We start from the raw sequence: 21,930 nt of genomic DNA on the forward strand, positions 1-21,930 counted from the left end.
AGAGTGTGGACACCATGCTTCATCAAGGGCCCTAGTGGCAAAAGTGTTCCGGCATGGGTTCTATTGGCCCACAGCTTTGGAAAACGCTGAGGACTTGGTACGAAAATGCAATGGGTGCCAGCGGTACGCCAAGCAAAATCATACCCCAGCGTCCGGCCTCAAGACTATACCATTGACTTGGCCATTTTCTGTTTGGTGCCTTGATATGGTTGGTCCATTTAAGACCGCAAGGGGCAACATGACCCATGTACTAGTGATGGTGGATAAGTTCACCAAGTGGCTGGAAGTGAAGCCTATCGCAAAGTGTGATGGGCATACGGCGGTGAAATTCTTAAAAGATGTGATCTTGCAGTATGGATACCCGCATAGCATCATTACTGACAATGGCACAAACTTTGCTCAAGGTGAGTTCAAAAGGTTTTGTGAGGATAACAATATCCGGTTGGATTTGTGCTCCGTAGCACACCCACAAGGCAATGGCCAGGTTGAAAGAACAAATGCTCTGGTGCTTTCCGGTATCAAGCCAAGGCTGATCGAACCGCTTGAAAAGTCACCAGGATGTTGGCTGGATGAGCTACCATCCGTACTGTGGAGCATCCGAACAACACCGAACCAGTCTACCGGATACACTCTGTTCTTCATGGTTTATGGGCCAGAAGCCGTAATCCCAACCGATATCATACATGATTCACCAATGGTTCAACTCTATACCGAAGAAGAGGTAAAAGAGGCCCGAGAAAATGATGTGGACTTGCTAGAAGAAGCAAGAGAGCTGGCTTTGGCAAGAACAGCCGTATACCAGCAGAACCTCAGACGCTATCATAGCCGGAAGGTTAACCCGAGGGTTTTCCGGGAAGGAGATCTGGTGTTACGCCTAGTGCAGCGCACTGAGGGACGCCACAAGCTCTCACCTCCGTGGGAAGGGCCTTTCATTGTGAGCAAGGCTCTGCACAATGATGCCTACTACCTAATCGATGCACAGGAATCGAAGAAAGGCAAGGCGGACAGGTCCGGAGAGGAAACCAAGCGCCCATGGAACATAGCACTACTGCGTCCTTTCTATTCCTGAAGTTGTGTTGTAAGGAGTTCTTTTTTGTACCTTAAATGCTATGAATAAAGATGCCGGCACCTCGAATGAATCTCGGGGACTGTCTTTATCGAAAATTGCATGTAATGTGGTTATTTTTTTAGTTTACCGGTTGCTTGGTGAACATTTTTTCTTTCCGGTTTAGTAACGTGCTAAACCTACCGGAGTCTTCGACTATGCTATTGTCCGCAGACTGGCTTCATGGCAAGCAAGATAAATTGGTAGGAATTAAGCACGCGAAACACGAAGAGGAGGAATGGGAACAATCAATCCGGAAAAAGTTTAACTAACCCCGGTTATACCGGTTTTTTGTGAAAAATTTCAAATTTTTTCTAAGTTCAAGAAAATGCTTGCTTGGCAAAAGAACTTTGTGACTCATACGCCAAAAAACCCAGAGAGGTAGGCAGAGGCAAAGCAAAAGAACCAAGTGTGCATCGGATTGGATGCCGAACAATTCTGGAATCTTCACAGTGCAAGATCAAAGCGAACGATGTGCAAAATGCTAAGTTAGCACATAAAACTTAACTTAATTAGTTACCAATAAGAAGATACCGGCATAACTGTTGTAGCACAACCAAAAGGCATGACTGTTTTATCTTACATCTCAAACCCCGGCATTCCGGGGTAGACTTTAATGAGCTTAAAGTTTTGAGGCAACAGATAAGGAACACAGGATAAAAGGTTTAGGCAATGGGAGGCTGCGCGCCGGCCTCAGGAGCTTCCGGAGGAGCATCGCCTTCTCCCGGATCAGTCGCGTCCTCTTCGGAATCCTCATCCTCCTCGTCCTCGACGACTCCTTCGTCGTCGAAAATTGCATCCTTGACGTCGGGGGGAGGAGGGATGAAGGTGCGCACATGGGCGAACTCGGCGATGCGGTAGGCACGGTCATGGCGCTTGGCGACGCGAACCAGATCCTTGTCGGCAGGCGAGTCGCCACGGAGGGCGTGGAAGGCGTCCAGGTCCAGATCATCGTACCAGGAGCATGCGATCCGCAGCGCCGCATCCGCTCCGGCACGAGCTGCTGAACATCTCCACTCGCGGATCCTCCGGCCAGCGTCCTTCAGGCGGTCAGCAACGAGCGAGACGTTGTCAGGCACCGGCTCGCCAGGCCACAGCACCTTGAGGACTTGGATGGCAGCATCCGGAAGGTCGGCTAGATGCCAGTCCACGGAGCGCATGTGCTGGATCCGGGCGGAGAGCGCGACCAGATAGTCGTAGCCGTCCCAGGGCGCATCTGGACTTGGCAAAGTTTGCTAGGCCCTGTGCTCCGTGACCTTGGCAACCGCATGCGTCTGGGAGTCCGGGAAGATCCCTACAAAGAAAAAGAGAAGAAAGAGCAACCGGTGTAAGAACATACCGGTATCGACTAAAAGCTTCTAAGCAAGAGAAAAAAGAAGGAATTGCTTACTGCAGGCGAGGGCGTCGATCTGCATCACCATCCGATCATAGTCGGTTTGATCGGCGGTGAGCTGGGCGATCTTGTCCTGCGCAGCCTTCCGCGCGGCCGTCTCCTCCTCCAGCTCCTTCCGCAGCAAAGCAATGGAGTATGTATACTCCTTAAGGGTCTCATCCAGTTTGGCTTCTGCTGTGGCTTTGGCCTCCTTGAGCTCCCGCGCGTGCCGGAGCTCAGCCTGCATGGCCTGCTCCTTCACCTCGCGATGCGCGGTGGTGAGCTGCTCCTTTTCAGCTGAAATCTGGAAGGGTTTTGTTAACAAAGAGATGCCCGGTATGGCAAAAGATGCAAAGAAAATGAAAAGAATAGATGGTACCTTTAAGCGCGGCGAGCTCGGCGGAGAGATCCTCGAAGGAGACTTCCGGAAGAGCTAAAATGCGAAAAGTTAGGAACTAAAAAAGAAAAGGCAACCGGTAAAAAGAAGCCGGAAGGGCAAGGACTAACCTTGGCACTTGTTGTGGGCCTCGGACAGCTCCCGATGCTCCCACAGCAGCTCCTCAAAGAGCTGCTTCCGGTGTCCAGCGTGCTCTGTTCAAGTTAAGAAAGACTTCGGTAAAAAACATGCCGGCAAAGAGAGAAAAAGTTTCGCGCTAAGTGCTGCGCCCTCAACCCGAAACTCGGGGACTGGCTATGCCGGTTTTTTGTGTTTCTACCAAAGTTTCGCGCTAAGTGTTGCGCCCTCAATCCTAAACTCGGGGACTGGCTATGCCGATTTTTTGTGTTTCTACCAAAGTTTCGCGCTAAGTGTTGCGCCCTCAACCCGAAACTCGAGGACTGGCTATGCCGGTTTCTTGTATTTCTAACAAAGTTTCGCGCTAAGAACTACGTTCTCAACCCAAAACTCGGGGACTGGGAGGATATACATAATCTTCAAAGCTTGGAAAGAAAACCGGCAAGGATTTAAGAGACGTTGAAGTTATGTGGCTTACCGTTGATACGTCTCCAACGTATCTATAATTTCCGATGTTCCATGCTTGTTTTATGACAATACCAACATGTTTTGTTCACACTTTATATCATTTTCATGCATTTTCCGGAACTAACCTATTAACAAGATGCCACAGTGCCAGTTCCTGTTTTCTGCTGTTTTTGGTTCCAGAAAGGCTGTTCGGGCAATATTCTCGGAATTGGACGAAATCAACGCCAAACCTCCTATTTTTCCCGGAAGCGTCCAGAACACCGAAGAAGAGTCGGAGAGGGGCCAGGGGGCCACCACACCACATGGCGGCGCGGGACAGGCCTAGGCCGCGCCGGCCTAGGGTGTGGCGCCCCCAGGTGCCCCCCTGCGCCGCCTCTTCGCCTATAAAAGCCCTTTCGACCTAAAAACGCAGTACCAATTGACGAAACTCCAGAAAGACTCCAAGGGCGCCGCCGCCATCGCGAAACTCCAATTCGGGGGACAGAACTCTCTGTTCCGGCACCCTGCCGGACGGGGAATTGCCCCCGGAGCCATCTCCACCGCCGTCTTCACCGCCATCTTCACCGCCATCGCTGCCCCCATGATGAGGAGGGAGTAATTCACCCCTGAGGCTGAGGGCTTCGCTGTAGCTATGTGGTTCATCTCTCTCCCATGTACCTCAATACAATAATCTCATGAGCTGCTTTACATGATTGAGATTCATATGAGTTTTGTATCACAATTTATCTATGTGCTACTCTAGTGATGTTATTAAAGTAGTTCTATTCCTCCTGCACGTGTGTAAAGGTGACTAGTGTGTGCACCGTGTGGTTCTTGTCGTAGGCTATGATCATGATCTCTTGTAGATTGTGGAGTTAATTATTACTATGATGGTATTGATGTGATCTATTCCTCCTACATATGCATGAAGGCGACAGTGTACATGCTATGTTAGTACTTGGTTTAGTCTTTTGATCTATCTTACACTATAAGGTTACTAAATATGAACAAATTGTGGAGCTTGTTAACTCCGGCATTGAGGGTTCGTGTAATCCTACGCAATGCGTTCATCATCCAACAAAAGTGTAGAGTATGCATTTATCTATTCTGTTATGTGATCAATGTTGAGAGTGTCCACTAGTGAAAGTGTAATCCCTAGGCCTTGTTCCTAAATACTGCTATCGCTGCTTGTTTACTGTTTCACCGTGTTACTACTGCTGCAATACTACCACCATCAACTACACGCCCGAAAGCTATTTTCTGGCACCGTTGCTACTGCTCATATATATTCATACCACCTGTATTTCACTATCTCTTCGCCGAACTAGTGCACCTATTAGGTGTGTTGGGGACACAAGAGACTTCTTGCTTTGTGGTTGCAGGGTTGCATGAGAGGGATATCTTTGACCTCTTCCTCCCTGAGTTCGATAAACCTTGGGTGATCCACTTAAGGGAAAACTTGTTGCTGTTCTACAAACCTCTGCTCTTGGAGGCCCAACACTGTCTACAGGAAAGGAGGGGGAACGTAGACATCAAGCACTTTTCTGGCGCCGTTGCCGGTTAGGAAAGGTAAAAGGCACTCATACTCCGGTTCCAGGTAAAGTACTTTTCTGGCGCCATTGTGTTTGTGATCGAAGCTATTTCCTTTAGATCCTGCAATTGCATCTTTTTGTTTCTTGTTTACACTAGTAAGGCATAATGGACAACATCTGTGAGCTTTTTATTCTATTTCCTGAGTCAAGACATGAATGGTTTAATGCGAAAATTAAAAAACCCAGGGAATCTTATTTGCATGCTAGTAGCAATGATATTAGTATGAACGCTTTGAACACCATTGTTGCTAATGATATGGAAAATTCTAAGCTTGGGGAAGCTGGCTTTGATGAGCATGATATTTTTGGTCCCCCAAGCATTGAGGAGAAATTTTTTTTTGATGATACTTTGCCTCCTATTTATGATGATTATAATGATAGTGGTCTTTTGGTGCCACCTACTATGGAGAGTAAATTTTGTTGTGATTATACTATGCCTCCTACACTTGATGAGAATAATAATGATAGCTACTTTGTTGAATTTGCTCCCACTACAACTAATAAAATTGATTATGCCTATGTGGAGAGTAATAATTTTATGCATGAGACTCATGATAAGAATGCTTTATGTGATAGTTATATTGTTGAGTTTGCTAATGTTGCTACTGAAAGTTATTATGAGAGAGGAAAATATGGTTGTAGAAATTTTCATGTTACTAAAACACCTCTCTATGTGCTGAAATTTTTGAAGCTACACTTGTTTTATCTTCCTATGCTTGTTACTTTGCTCTTCATGAACTTGTTTATTTACAAGATTCCTTTGCATAGGAAGCATGTTAGACTTAAATGTGTTTTGAATTTGCCTCTTGATGCTCTCTTTTGCTTCAAATACTATTTCTTGCGAGTGCATCATTAAAACTGCTGAGCCCATCTTAATGGCTATAAAGAAAAGAACTTCTTGGGAGATAACCCATGTGCTATTTTGCTACAGTACTTTGTTTTATATTTGTGTCTTGGAAGTTGTTTACTACTGTAGCAACCTCTCCTTATCTTAGTTTTGTGTTTGGTTGTGCCAAGTGAAGCCTCTAATCGAAGGTTGATACTAGATTTGGATTTCTGCGCAGAAACAGATTTCTATCTGTCACGAATCTGGGATTTTCTCTCTGTAAAAAAATCAGAAAAATATGCCAATTTACGTGCGTGTTCCTCAGATATGTACGCAACTTTCATTAGTTTTGAGTTTTCTGATTTGAGCAACGGAAGTATTTATTAGAAATTCGTCTTTACGGACTGTTCTGTTTTGACAGATTCTGCCTTTTATTTCGCATTGCCTCTTTTGCTATGTGGGATGGATTTCTTTGTTCCATTAAACTCCAGTAGCTTTGAGCAATGTCCAGAAGTGTTAAGAATGATTGTGTCACCTCTGAACATGTGAGTTTTTGATTATGTACTAACCCCTCTAATGAAGTTTATGAGAAGTTTGGTGTGAAGGAAGTTTTCAAGGGTCAAGAGAGGAGGATGATATACTATGATAAAGAAGAGTGAAAGCTCTAAGCTTGGGGATGCCCCGGTGGTTCACCCCTGCATATATCAAGAGGACTCAAGCGTCTAAGCTTGGGGATGCCCAAGGCATCCCCTTCTTCATCGACAAATTATCAGGTTCCTTCTCTTGAAACTATATTTTTATTCGGTCACATCTTATGTGCTTTACTTGGAGCGTCTGTGTGCTTTTGTTTTTGTTTTTGTTTGAATAAATTGGATTACATCATGCTTGTGTGGGAGAGAGACACGCTCCGCTGTTGCATATGAACACATGTGTTCTTAGCTCATAATATTCATGGCGAAGTTTCCTCTTCGTTAAATTGTTATATGGTTGGAATTGGAAAATGCTACATGTAGTAATTGCTATAATGTCTTGGGTAATGTGATACTTGGCAATTGTTGTGCTCATGTTTAAGCTCTTGCATCATATACCTTACACTTATTAGTGAAGAAATACATAGAGCTTGTTAAAATTTGGTTTGCATGAGTGGTTTCTCTGGAGTCTAAATATTTCCTAGTAAGATGTTTGAACAACAAGGAAGACGATGTATAGTTTTATAATGCTTGTAATATGTCTTTTATGTGAGTTTTGCTGTACTAGTTCGTGCTTGTGTTTGCTTCAAACAACCTTGCTAGCCTAAACCTTGTATCGAGAGGGAATACTTCTCATGCATCCAAATCCTGAGCCAAACAACACTATGCCATTTGTGTCCACCATACCTACCTACTACATGGTATTTTCCGCCATTCCAAAGTAAATTGCTTGAGTGCTACCTTTAAAATTCCATCATTCACCTTTGCAATATATAGCTCATGGGACAAATAGCTTAAAAACTATTGTGGTATTGAATATGTAATTATGCACTTTATCTCTTATTAAGTTGCTTGTTGTGCGATAACCATGTTCACTGGGGACGCCATCAACTATTCATTGTTGAAATTCATGTGAGTTGCTATGCATGTCCGTCTTGTCTGAAGTAAGAGAGATCTACCACCATAGGGTTAAGCATGCATATGTTAGAGAAGAACATTGGGCCGCTAACTAAAGCCATGCTCCATGGTGGAAGTTTCAGTTTTGGACAACAATCCTCAAATCTCAAATGAGAAAATTATTAATTGTTGTTACATGCTTATGCATAAAAGAGGAGTCCATTATCACATTTGTCTATGTTGTCCCGGTATGGATGTCTAAGTTGAAGAATAATCAATAGCGAGAAATCCAATGCGAGCTTTCTCCTTAGACCTTTGTACAGGCGGCATAGAGGTACCCCTTTGTGACACTTGGTAAAAACAATGCATTGTGATGATCCGGTAGTCCAAGCTAATTAGGACAAGGTGCGGGCACTATTAGTACACTATGCATGAGGCTTGCAACTTATAAGATATAATTTACATGATGCATATACTTTATTACTACCGTTGACAAAATTGTTTCATGTGTTCAAAATCAAAGCTCTAGCACAAATATAGCAATCGATGCTTTTCCTCTATGGAGGACCATTCTTTTACTTTTATTGTTGAGTCAGTTCACCTATCTTTCTCCACCTCAAGAAGCAAACATTTGTGTGAACTGTGCATTGATTCTTATATACTTGCTTATTGCATTTGTTATATTGCTTTGCATTGACAACTATCCATGAGATATACATGTTACAAGTTGAAAGCAACCGCTGAAACTTAATCTTCCATTGTGTTGCTTCAATGTCTCTACTATGAATTTATTGCTTTATGAGTAACTCTTATGCAAGACTTATTGATGCTTGTCTCGAAAGTACTATTCATGAAAAGTCTTTGCTATATGATTCACTTGTTTACTCATTGCATTTACATTGTTTCGAATCGCTGCATTCATCTCATATGCTTTACAATGGTATGATTAAGATTATGTTGGTAGCATGTCACCTCAGAAATTATCTTTTATCGTTTACCTACTCGAGGACGAGTAGGAACTAAGCTTGGGGATGCTGATACGTCTCCAATGTATCTATAATTTCCGATGTTCCATGCTTGTTTTATGACAATACCAACATGTTTTGTTCACACTTTATATCATTTTCATGCATTTTCCGGAACTAACCTATTAACAAGATGCCACAGTGCCAGTTCCTGTTTTCTGCTGTTTTTGGTTCCAGAAAGGCTGTTCGGGCAATATTCTCGGAATTGGACGAAATCAACGCCAAACCTCCTATTTTTCCCGGAAGCGTCCAGAACACCGAAGAAGAGTCGGAGAGGGGCCAGGGGCCACCACACCACATGGCGGCGCGGGACAGGCCTAGGCCGCGCCGGCCTAGGGTGTGGCGCCCTGTGTGCCCCCCGCGCCGCCTCTTCGCCTATAAAAGCCCTTTTCGACCTAAAAACGCAGTACCAATTGATGAAACTCCAGAAAGACTCCAGGGGCGCCGCCGCCATCGCGAAACTCCAATTCGGGGGACAGAACTCTCTGTTCCGGCACCCTGCCGGACGGGGAATTGCCCCCGGAGCCATCTCCACCGCCGTCTTCACCGCCATCGCTGCCCCCATGATGAGGAGGGAGTAATTCACCCCTGAGGCTGAGGGCTTCGCTGTAGCTATGTGGTTCATCTCTCTCCCATGTACCTCAATACAATAATCTCATGAGCTGCTTTACATGATTGAGATTCATATGAGTTTTGTATCACAATTTATCTATGTGCTACTCTAGTGATGTTATTAAAGTAGTTCTATTCCTCCTGCACGTGTGTAAAGGTGACTAGTGTGTGCACCGTGTGGTTCTTGTCGTAGGCTATGATCATGATCTCTTGTAGATTGTGGAGTTAATTATTACTATGATGGTATTGATGTGATCTATTCCTCCTACATATGCATGAAGGCGATAGTGTACATGCTATGTTAGTACTTGGTTTAGTCTTTTGATCTATCTTACACTATAAGGTTACTAAATATGAACAAATTGTGGAGCTTGTTAACTCCGGCATTGAGGGTTCGTGTAATCCTACGCAATGCGTTCATCATCCAACAAAAGTGTAGAGTATGCATTTATCTATTCTGTTATGTGATCAATGTTGAGAGTGTCCACTAGTGAAAGTGTAATCCCTAGGCCTTGTTCCTAAATACTGCTATCGCTGCTTGTTTACTGTTTCACCGTGTTACTGCTGCTGCAATACTACCACCATCAACTACACGCCCGAAAGCTATTTTCTGGCACCGTTGCTACTGCTCATATATATTCATACCACCTGTATTTCACTATCTCTTCGCCGAACTAGTGCACCTATTAGGTGTGTTGGGGACACAAGAGACTTCTTGCTTTGTGGTTGCAGGGTTGCATGAGAGGGATATCTTTGACCTCTTCCTCCCTGAGTTCGATAAACCTTGGGTGATCCACTTAAGGGAAAACTTGTTGCTGTTCTACAAACCTCTGCTCTTGGAGGCCCAACACTGTCTACAGGAAAGGAGGGGGAACGTAGACATCAACCGTCACGTTGGTGCTGGCGTCGTGCCAAGCGTTGTCGAACTCCTTGGCCGCGCGCCGCAGCCGGCCAAAATGTTGTCCAGTGCTGCGAGGGCCAGAGGGGTCGACCACCGGAAGCTTATCCTTGCCGAGGCCCTACGTCGCCGGCGTCAGATGCGCCCGATTCCACTTTTCAGCGTAATTGAGCAGATGGCCCAGGTCAGCTCCTTGGCGTTGGAACTCTGTGATCCAGCCTACCTGGGCGGAGGCCGTCTCAGAGGCCACCACGGCGGCGCGGCCGGCGTGTAGAACTAGCGTCTGCGAGCCGGTAGAAGGAGCCGTGGCCGCAGTCACCACCGCAGCGAGTTGCTGGGCGGTGAACTTGTCGCCCTCTGGTGGTGTGGGCTTGGCGGAGACCGGCTTCCCGGTGGAGGTTGCCGCAGGAGGAGTTGGCATGGTCTTTGTTGGCGCAGGAGCTTCGAGAGCATCCTTTGCCGGAGCGGAGCTGGCCGGCTCGGAAGAATCCGGCACGGCCTTGGAAGGGGAGGAAGGAGCCTTCTTTTTCTTCTTCTTCTGGACAGGAGGAACCAGAGGTTCCGCCTACCCGGCATCTTCGGTGCCGGCGCCGGTGTTGCTGGCGCCGGTATCTTGGATCTCTGGAGGTGAGACAAAGTCCCCCTCCGCGCGGTGATCTGAAGGTTTTGGGGCCGCGCGCCCCGAACTTGTGTTGACCCCCAGAGGGGAGGCAGAAGGGTTGCCGGCACCAGGTACCAGACTTGGCTGAGGAGTAGGAGAGGCCCTGGCGGCGTCCTCTGAGGTCTCCGGCTTCATGCCAGAGGCGCTCTTGGAGATCTTCAAGGGAGGCCTGGAAAGATGAAAAAGGAAGAAAGTTTAGAAAGGCAACCGGAAAAAGAGAATCAGGAAACAAAAGAGTCAGGAAGTAAGAGAAAGCAAAAGCGGAAACTTACCCGGTAGCCACCAGCATCTCCCGTTTCTGGTAGCGCTTGGTGGTGACCGTCTTGCCACCGATCTCCACCCGGGAGCGCTTGGCCGGAGGAGCCTCGCTGGAACCGGCCTCGGGCGTGGGCGCCTTCTTCTTGCGGCCTTCGGAGGCGAGCTTCTCCAGAAACTCAGCTCCACATTCGGCCTGAAGCGGGGTCGCGCGCTCCACGACCTGTGGTTTGGCGTTGGCTGAAGGAGCGGCTACAGAAAGATGATACATAAGAAAGCGAAAAGAGCAAGATACCTCAAGTATGGTAACCTCATCATCCAAATCAGAGCCCTTGCCAGAAAAGTTACCGGGACGCGGAGTCTGGGAGCAGCTCATCTTGCTCTTGGTCCAGACCACGTATGGATCCGGGTCCACTTCGTCCAGATCGCGTTTCCGGCTAGGGCCCCGAGCTTCCGCGGCAATGCGGGGAAAGCGTTCGCAGGCCTAAAAAAGAGAAGAATCACTTAGTTATGCGTAGAAAAGCTACCAGAATACAATCCGGATTACTCAAGTTCTTACAACAGCAGTTGGAGGGTTCCTGGCGCTAAGGGGAAGATGGCCCCACTCCCAATCCGGAGGCATGTCCGTATTGCAAATTTGCCTGGCCTTGAGCGCTACATCCTCTTTGCTCAGGGCCAAGCCGGTAATTTTCATGGGATCGTGGGGGCCGAACATCTGGCTCATCTTGTGAGCTCGGCGCTGGAGAGGAAGCACCCGGCGTGAGATAAACGCACGGATGATATCGTCGGGGCAGATCTTCGTCTCCTTCTTGAGGCTCTCCAGGAACCGAACTATCCGGTTGGTCTCGATATGATCGGTCCCCGGATTGTAGCCCCAGTTGGCCTTCGTGGGCGTCGCCGGATTGTAGGTCGGCAGGTTGATGAAGTCTGAAGAACCCTTGTTCCTCACATAGAAGAAAGTCTCCTGCCAGGCCCGGCAGGAGTCCAAGCCGGAAAACTTGAAGAAGGGGCTCCCTTGGCGGGAACCCACGATGCAGGATCTGCACTGCACTGGAGGTTTAGGCTTGGGGATGTCTCTTCCTTGGACCGAGTTGATCTGAAGGCAAAAGAAGCGAGCGAAAGCTTCTTTGGTGGGAAGGAGGCCAACATAGGCCTCCATGAAAGAAACGTAGCAAGAAAGATAGAAGATGGCTTTGCCAGGAAGATGATGGGGTTGGAGTTTATAGAAATCAAAGAATTGGCGAAAGAAATCCGAGGCGGGAAGGCCGAAGCCGCGCTCAAAGTGAGCAACAAAAACAACAAACTCTCCGGCTTCAGGCTTGGGTTCCACCTCGCCACGTGGAATCCGGCAAGATACCTGTGCCGGTATCCTCCGAAAGCGGTACAGCCAGTCAATGTCCTGCTGTGTCACATCGGAGCCTTTCCAAGCTCCCCGGGTGATGTTGGCTAAGTCTACGCCGAAACCTTGGCGGGAGCTACTGGCTTCATGGCCCTTCCTGGAGCCGGAATCCGGAACGGATGAGGAAGCTCCCATCCGGTCCAGCTCGGCTTCAAGCCCATCGGAAGATTGGCTGTGGTGGCTGCTGGAGGCCGATTCGGAAAGATATTCGTCAGTAGACATATGAGTCAAGAGATGCCGGAATCTAACTAGAAACAAGTTTCACAAGATCAAGCCCCGCGCGAAGATCTACGAGTAAGAGGAAAAGCAAAAGAAAAGAGAAAGTAAATACACTACCGGCCCAAGAACTGGAAAGCGAAAAGAGAAGAGGGAAAACAGGCATTGGAACTCACCCGAGGCAGCGGAAGATGTGAAGAAGAAGATCGCCGGGGGCGCAGCAGGCTCGCAGTCGTCGGAGAAGGCCGGCGGCGAAGAGGAGCAGAGGTAGCCCTCGGGAGCCCGATGCAGTGACGGCGGAGGAGCTTCAGAGGCTCTCTGCGCAGCAGAGGATCGCAGTGCAGCGGGAGAAGTGGCGCTGGTTCGTCTGGAGCAGAGCTTCGGCGGCGACCGGCGGCGATGGGAGCGCAAGGGGCGAGAGGCTCTATGCGCGAGAGAAGGGGGCGAATGCGAGAAGAAGACGAAGAGGAACCGCACCCCAATTATATAGGAAGGAGGAGAAGTGGGCCGGCAACCGCTGGGCCGCGGCGGTTCGGTTCGTGGGCTGCCACGTGGCGCGCGGATACACGCGCCGAAAATACGAGGACATAGGGAGGCCACACAGATCCGGAACGGCAGCGCGGATCCGGTGCGGCACCATAAATGCTGGCACAGAAGACGAACCGAAGTGACCACTGACACTGACGCGCGCCAGGCACAGTGCGCATGTCACTGACAGGCCTGGTACCCGAGATATTCTCGACTTCGTCGAGGAGAGGCTTAATGACAAGAGATACCGGAGAAAATCAGTACAAAGACATAAGTTCGGCAAGGATGCCGAAGAGTTTGATCCAGATTCCGGAAGGGTTAAACCGGTATCTTGAGAAAAGAGAACCTGGCATGGTCCGTTGGATAGGATCCACCGGACTATACCAGCTTCGGGGACTAATGTTGGGGGGATGACCCCCGGTATGCCAAAGGCATGCCAAACCGGATCCACAAATAATCAGTCTCAGAATAAGATACAACATGTTTCAAGTAGCTAAGTATTTGTTTTGATGCATTTTGGTTCCACAAAGCTAACAAAAAGGCTGAAATAAACCCAAATGAGAAAAATGGTAGTTATATTGTGTGCAAAGTGGGAAATACCAAAATCCCAAAATCCAGAATGAAGAATACACGCCCAAAAAAAAAATCTGTCTGGTATAATCTGCAATAAAATGTATAGTCCAACTACCAGCGAAATGATCTTACCTTTTTTGCTTGTACATTGCATTTGAGACTCAAACCTTTCATTGTTCATTCTTCTTTAAGTTATAACCTGCATCAAGGAAGGGGCATGACTTGATGTGAAATGGATGAGCGGAAAGAGCTATTGACTTAAAGAGATGCAGGTGCAGCTGCTATAAAACATATGAGAGTCAACAGTGGTAAATAATTATAACCTTCCATGGCCAAGAGGCTGAGCGAGAGGGTGGGGAGAAGGATGGGGTGGTGGCGGACGAGGATGTGTCGAGGATATGGGCGCAGATGCGCACCTGGTACTGTGTGTGGCCAGCGATAGGGCTTTAGCTGAATCCCACTAGCCTTGACAACTTCTTGGTTTGCCGATCCACAGGCACCACACCATCTAGATCTGCCCCTGTATTTCCTGCTTTGAGATAAGATAATTATGCTACTGTGAGCTCTTGTTGGGGCCTGTTCTTGTTTATGATAGATTGGGAATCACATAGTGCTTCAGTGTATAGAGTAGCTGTTTTTTTTTCGTAATCATTTCAGTATGAGATTATGGGATGATCTACCAGTGCTCCGAAAAGAATCATTTCAGGTTACAGTCTTGTATGTATACATATCGAGTTCTCTGTAGTTGCAGCATGTCCACACTTATGTAGTCATGTTACTTTATATGAGTCTCAATTTTCTGATAACCGTTTTACCCTACACACATTTCAGCCTTGGAAGAACTTCTATTGTTGCAATGGAGGCCAAAATTTTCCAGTTTCTCAATCTTGTTGGAGTCGGTTTTAAAGCAAGAACAGAGCGCAAAGTCTGTGAGCTATTTCTGAAAGTAGGCTACAACCAGGAGGTGCAGTTCACCGCCCAACCTCCCTTACGCTTCTTCTGTTTAACACCCAACATAATATGCTGCACCGGTATTGACAATCATAGGGGCATAGGGCGCGCCATCTTGCATTTCAAGAGGCTCTTCATATGAATGAATCTGAACTGCATGGTCGTCAGATCAAGGTTAGAATTATTCAGCAGACTTTCATTGAACCTCAAGTTTCCAGTACCTCTTTTGAACAATGTCTTGCTCTTGAATTAACTCAACCTTCACTCTGCTCAACAGGTTTCAGCAAAGAGTACCAATGTCCCTCGGATGAAGCAGCATCCACCACGCGGAGCATTTAATCCATACCATGGATACCCTTATAGATCATATGGGTTACCGTATTTTCCACCTTACGGTGGTTATGGGTGAGTTTTGCAGCCTTTGTACAACGTAGATGTCCAATTGTATGTTCCTTTGTAACTCTCATCATCTTTGTGCCCTTTCAGGAGAGTTTCCAGATTTCGTCGGCCAACCCGCTAGAGGCCTTACTACTGAAGTATGACGTTTCATGAATAGCTATACCAACCATAGTCGATGTGCGGAATAATTAGTCTACATGCCGTTTAGATAAATTTATGTGCAGCCATGGCCAACTTAGCTTCTTCAGTGGTAACTAAATGCAATCTGGCAGCTAAGTTAGTTATGTTGGTTGATTCAGAATACTCTTTATCCTAGTTTTTTAATTGTTTAATTTACATTCTGGTTTTAACCGAGCGTAAGATCACCTAATGCGAAGTTCTGAACCAAACTGATGCGAAGTTATGACCAACTGGAAAAGTATGGAGTTTTTTACCAACCGGAATTTTATCGGCATTACTTTTTCTGCTCGGAGAAGGCTTCTCTCAAGTAGATAAAGGACATCTTTGAGTTTCAAGATTTTGTACCACACCAAAACAGGAAAATATAGTATGGTATTCAAGAAAAAAGGGGAGAGCTAAGAAAACAGGAAAATATAGTTTGGATCTTTACCATTCTGCTACTGATGTGGATCTTTGCGTTTTTATTTCTTTCTCGTACACTGATTGCTAGAAAGCACAAGACAGTGGCTGTTAAATTCCGAAAAAAACAGAAACAAGATTTATGCTAGCATTTCTCTAGAAACAATGCATGGTGACTGGAGAAAGTAGTTTTAGGAGCTGGAACTAAGCATCGCGCTACTGGAACTTCAAGTACTATTGGCAAGTGAGGACATGCAGATCCACATCAGTAGCAGAATGGTAAAGATCCAAACATCATCTAAGCACTGGGCTTCTGGAAAATCAAACGGAGCTCTTCATTAGGTAAAAGTAAAACTAGCATTTACAGCAACCAGGATCACAAAACAATGAGAAACCATAGACATCACCGCAAAGGTACTAGGAAAAAACTAGTCATACTCAGATACAAGAACTCAACCGACGGACACTAGACCATCGGTTACAAATAGGTCAGATATCTGTCTCCCTTATACACCAGAAGAATATACAACTTGTTATTCAGTTTTTTTTTCAGCTAGTTACCGGTTCCTTCGGGTCCTTACACGAGTCAGCAAAACCCTCTGAGTAGAGATGGTACCAAGCTGAGTACTATTCCTTCTAGTCCCACCAACTTGAGCGGAAAGATGATGATTTCTATTAGTAAGAACTTGTGGGCTCGCATAGGCTTTGTCAGGGTTAAGCAGCGACTCAACATTATCCATACCTGTTCAGACCAAACGTGTCTACTGTTATTTCCCTCAGGTTCGAAACCATCTTTAGCTTGCATCGTCCATCTGAACCAGGTGTGTGCCTGGTAAATATTTCACCTCCTCCTTCCTAATACTGAACCCTTTGACCTTTGCATAATCGTTATAGAACTCATATCCTTCATCCTCACTTCTGAAGGTCTTACTAAACATGAGGCGATACTCTTCACACTCCTCGCTAGCGCCTTGACCATCCATGTCTGAAAATCACAATTGTAAAAATAAGATTCATCTTACTAGTCAAATAAACTCATGTCTTACTGATAAAGATGGCGTTGTGGATAAACAACAATCAGTAAAATGGATTTGTTGTTTCACTCTCATAAATTCACCAAGCATGAAAATTCATGGCATCAAGATAACTTCTGAAGGCATGACATCATCTACAAAAGCAACAGTATCATATTCAGGTGCAATTCATGGAATCAAGATACCACAAGGCTAAAGCTTCAATTTTGACAACTTCATCAAATGAGTATGCGCACAATAATTCAGCAACACATAAATTTGATGAACAAGTCTAGTTTCATTTTCCATCAAGTTTAAAAAGTTTGTTAAATACTATACATGGTTTGATTTCTACACCGCGTACATTTGTTCTGAAAATAGCATGATATGGTTACTCCATACATGAAGAATAGCAACATGCAATTAAGGGTGTGGTTGTGTGTGAGCATTCCAAATCAATAAAAAATTTAGTCCATGCATGTGCCCAGGCTATATACTACTAGTATGCACCATCATAGATAGAATGTGCAACAAAGTATATATGTGGATTCACATATACTGGCAGCTACAGAACACCTCTAGGCTACCCTGTCTATGCTGAACTTCAGGAAAGCCCTTGGACAGCCTTGTATATGCTTAGCTTCAGGAATGCTCTTGGACAACCTTTGTCTATGCTGAGCTTCAGGAAACCCCTTGGACAGCAATAACAAACCAAACCCACCAGTGACCGTGCCAAGGTCTCTGAAAAATTTGTGTTCCAGAAACCTATCTACTCGTGCATCTCAAATTGTCCAGGAACAGCTGAGCAATGGCGCGTTATCACCATCGTTTGGTCGGAGGGAGTATATGAATTAAATGGATGCTGTGGACCACGCTCACTATAATTTATGTTGCATAGTTTAGTCACTTTACTTCCAACTTGAAAATGTTCAAGTGGTCAGTGTTTCATGTCGCTTTTGTGCTGTGTCCAGTGATCCAGAACCTCAGTAAGCTATTTGATTTTAACACCTGCTGTATAAGTGCAACTGTAGTAAAACGGTCAAAGAAAGAATGAAGATTTTCCTTCCCTATGTGCAATCAGCCTTGTTTCCACTCCAGATTGTGCTACTTATTTATATCAGTGCCACTATGTGTGAACAGAATGTTTCACTTCGAGCGCCCTTAGTACTTCATCACTAATTGCACTGGACGGATAAAATTACAAAAAAACTAAGCTGCAACTGCAACGAAAAATCAATGTAGACATGAACTTTTCATCCAAATATAGTGAACTCCAATCAGGCAAGGACGGTAGCAGTTCAGCATTGAACTTGCAGCCGTGACCATCCGCTCGATTTTTGCATCAACCTTGTATTCATGGGGGTCCAGAGTGATGCTTGTGGTATTCCAAGCTGGTGCTCGCCGGAGTTCACGACGAGAGCAGCCCAGCGGTGCATTTTGTGGAGCAAGCAGCCGAAAACCTAGGATGCTTCGGGTGGACGTACCTGGCGGCGTCTCTGGATGTTGCGGCGGCGTAGAACTGGTGGTGGCCTCAATGTAGTGGCGTTGCCGACATGGTGGCGGCGTAGCTCGCCGGCGATGCAGGACTAGCCCGATCTGCTGGCGGGTGCGGTCGCCCGCAATAGAGGACAGGGCTGACCTGGTGGCGGCGTCGCTCGCCGGCGATGTAGGATCGGGGTGATCCGGTGGTGGCGACGGCGGTCGCCTTCGACGCACACGGCGCGTTAGTTCCGGCGGCGGCCGCCCTCGACCCAGAGACGGGGTTGCTTAGCTCTGGCAAACTCTATTATCCAATTGTTGGGCCGGGCCAAATACTTCTAACCTTTTTATTATCAACGCTTTACTAACTGCTGGGTCTAATTTAAATCAGTTAATCCTAACCCTTCCTCAAATCATACCTCTCTACTCTCTAGCAGTGGTAAAAGGTACCGTAAAAAAAGGACGTTTCTACAGGGTGCACGGTTACTGGTTTGCTTTACACGGTGGCCCACCCTGATTAGGAAACAAAAACTTTGGACCATCTTTGACATGCCATATTAGGAAACAAGCGCACTACATTAACAACGTGGTCCCCATGTGCAAGGATCCCGCTCTGCCATACACCCTGTATTATTTTATTCCTCTCCACATCTATTATTTTCTTCCTCTCCATGTCTTTTTTTTCCCTCTCTGTTTCAGAAACAGTCGTGACCTGTATTCGTTCTCACAAGAGCACCTCCTTTGCCGCTTTGCCAGACGTAAATAAAATACAACCAGTCAAAAGGAAAACTACAACCAATTTTGCCAAAAATACATCCCTTGCAGAAACAATAGATATCAGCAGTTTGTGCACGAAAACTGGGATGTAAAAATTGCATGGATGGATGTAAAAAAATGTAAAAGTTACATGTAGATGCACCAAAACTGTGATCACAAACATAATGTATTTTACAACTTGATCCATCAAACTTTGTGGATGTAAAAAATAACTAAAATTACAACGAAATGCATAAAGTTTCATCTATAATTGAGAAAAAATACACCTTGCACCTTTCATCATTTTGGATGTAAAAAGATCTCATTCAGTTTCAAAATTTATAGCCAAAATTGCAGAAAACATTACTATTGTTACTTCCTTCCATACTTTTGGATGTAGAAATGGCAGATTACATATCAATTCCATCTCTTAGCAAAATTGTTAGATGTAACAAAATAGTGCTTACATGTAATAAAATAGTATTTATATGTAACAAAAATGCAGATGTATATGAAAAAACAGTTCATAGATGTAAAAAAGAGATGAATCTGTGCTCGACCAAGATACAACTTGCAGTAATGCGGAACAGATCAATGTTGAATAGTTCTGAAAAAAGGCTGTGCGTGGACTAGTACTAAATGTGACTCACGCATGCCCATGGATGCTGATCCTTGCCGTGGAGGACGCTCTCCTTCTCCAGCTGATCTTTGCCGTCACTGCAAAGTTGCCTCATGGATGCCTGGATCGATCAAACCAGGGCGGCAGTGGATTGAGGCAGCCGACAGGTCGTGCAGGGTGGTCTGGTACGAACGCGCCATCGTTCCCACCGTCCTATGCACTGGCGCGGCTGGTCATGGTCTTCGACGTTGGAGGCGAGTAGCAGCTCGGCCACCCGCGTCGAGGTCGTCGTGGTCCAGGCAATACGGAGAACGCGTGTCCGGGACACGAGCTGCATCTCGCAGCGGCTAGCGTCGAGGTTCCCGCACGGCCAGGAAGCGAGGAGCGGCCGGCGCCCAGGTTGTCGCGCGGCCGGGACGCGAGCTGCATCTCGCAGCCGCCAGCACCGAGGGCGTCGCGCGGCCAAGACGCGAGCAGCGACCGGCGCCGAGGTCGTCGCGCGGCTGGGACGCGAGCAGCCGACGATCCCGAGATCGTCGCGTAGCCTGGACGGGAGCTGGATCTCGCAGTCGCCAACGTCAAGTTCTTCGAGATCCAGGCCATCTGGAGAACCGGTGCTGCTCGTTCAGCCCTCCCCCGCAGGCCACAGCAGCGCCAACGCCATGGCCGCCGCCCCTCCCTCGGGCGCCGGATCCATCGCCTATTCCGCCACTCTGGTTCGAGTTGGTGGGGAATTTTTCCTGTGGGGGTGGGGATGGAGACTTGTTTGGACGAGAGGAGAGTGGTGTCTAGATCAGCATATGCACGTGGCCCTCGCTGAAAAGTCTTTACACCGCGTGATATTGATCCGAAGGACGCAACGAGGGGGCACTGTGTAAGACAAAAACGAGCCCAGGCAACAATTAGGGATTTTGAGGTAAAAAAAAACCTATCCAATTAGGCAACTCAGTTGTCGCCCCTTCGTCCCACAACAATATATTAAAACTGACACTGCGATTGGTAAATGTTTGATCCAAATTATTACATGATATTACAAATTTGTATGCAGCTCCCAAGCTAAACTGGGAGTCAGAGTTTTGCTATCTATGTTAAAATAACTTGTATCTTAGCTATGTTTCATCTAATGCGTACATATATGAGTATCCTTTGCAAAGGTTTAAAGCTAAACTCCATATGGCATATGAGCTCTTGTAGACCAAATCAAACAATAAGTCATGGAACTGGTACAAAGAGATTCCCAAAGAGAGTAGCAACACTATAGTTGTCCAAGAAGATCGACATGGCGTTGGGAAGAATATTAATCCGAAGGGACCGATGGATGGAAGAACGAAAGAAGGACCCCAGCAAATAAGGAGGCCAAGGGGATGTAACGCACCTGCACTCCCAGAAGCAGTAAATGGAAGGTAGACTCATTATTAGGCAGAAGCCGCGGGGGAAGACGATGGCAGGGTTGCAGACCTGCAGTAGACGGCGAAACTGGATTATCAAACCATCCGAGAGCGAGGCAACGAGAGGCCACGTACAACTAGCGGCCCATCAGAAAATCATCCACTTTGGTGATGAATTTGGCCCGTTTAATGAGAAAGCCTCCAAATCAATCTTGGGAGAAGCGGTCCGGTTACAATGGCTGGACCAAACATGCGCAAATCTGTATCTGTACTACTTAAAAAATAGGAGAGCATTCCGTCGTCAACCAATACATGGTCCGTTCGTCCAACCTTCGTCCCGCTTCGCGGATGGTCGCCATTTTGGCATTTTGGTCCCTCGGATCTGTACTACTTAAAAAATAGGAGAGTGTTCCGTCGTCAACCAATACATGGTCCGTTCGTCCAACCTTCGTCCCGCTTCGCGGACGGTCGCCATTTTGGCATTTTGGTCCCTCGGATATTTGTAAAACACATCCCACAGACCAGGGACCTCCTTATCCTCTTATCTCCCTGTTATCACCAGAATTTGACCCAGTTGGAAGTGGGCCACGATCAAGATAAGCTTGAAGGTTATATATGGAGAGAATACGAAGATCGGCCTTATACACGAAGTTGGGCTGAATTGCCCATGTATCTGTAATATATTAGATCGTATCTTTAGATTAAAAGTTAGAGTTTTACTCGTGCACGGTTAGGTGCACGTCCGAATTAGAAAGTCCGCTGGACTATAAATATGTATCTAGGGTTTATGGAATAAACAACAACTCACGTTCAACCCAAAACAAACCAATCTCGGCGCATCGCCAACTCCTTCGTCTCGAGGGTTTCTATCAGGTAAGCGACATGCTGCCTAGATCGCATCTTGCGATCTAGGCAGCACAAGCCCCACGTTGTTCATGCGTTGCTCGTACTGAAGCGTCTTTGATGGCGAGCAACGTAGTTATCATAGATGTGTTAGGGTTAGCATAGTTCTTCGTATAACATGCTTACGTAGTGCAACCCTTGCATGTCTAGCCGCCCTCACACCTATCTCAGGTGTGGGGGCGGCACCCCGCTTGATCTTTATTTAGTAGATCTGATCCGTTACGATTGCTCCTT

At 46.5% G+C, this 21,930-nt stretch overlaps 2 long non-coding RNA genes across 2 annotated transcripts; one reads left to right on the forward strand and one right to left on the reverse strand.

Moving 5' to 3' along the window:
* Positions 1 to 14,659: 14,659 nt before the first annotated feature.
* Positions 14,660 to 15,268, forward strand: LOC127314765 (uncharacterized). The gene is made up of 3 exons (XR_007859867.2): positions 14,660 to 14,734; positions 14,838 to 14,965; positions 15,047 to 15,268. It is a non-coding gene; the product is annotated as an uncharacterized lncRNA (long non-coding RNA).
* A 662-nt stretch (positions 15,269 to 15,930) lies between these two features.
* On the reverse strand, positions 15,931 to 20,272 carry LOC127314766 (uncharacterized). The gene is made up of 2 exons (XR_007859868.2): positions 18,036 to 20,272; positions 15,931 to 16,523 (listed from the first exon to the last, which is right to left on the reverse strand). It is a non-coding gene; the product is annotated as an uncharacterized lncRNA (long non-coding RNA).
* Between the last annotated feature and the right edge of the window lie 1,658 nt (positions 20,273 to 21,930).

Source organism: Lolium perenne, chromosome 7 (genome assembly GCF_019359855.2).
Source record: "Lolium perenne isolate Kyuss_39 chromosome 7, Kyuss_2.0, whole genome shotgun sequence".
NCBI lineage: Eukaryota > Viridiplantae > Streptophyta > Magnoliopsida > Poales > Poaceae > Lolium > Lolium perenne.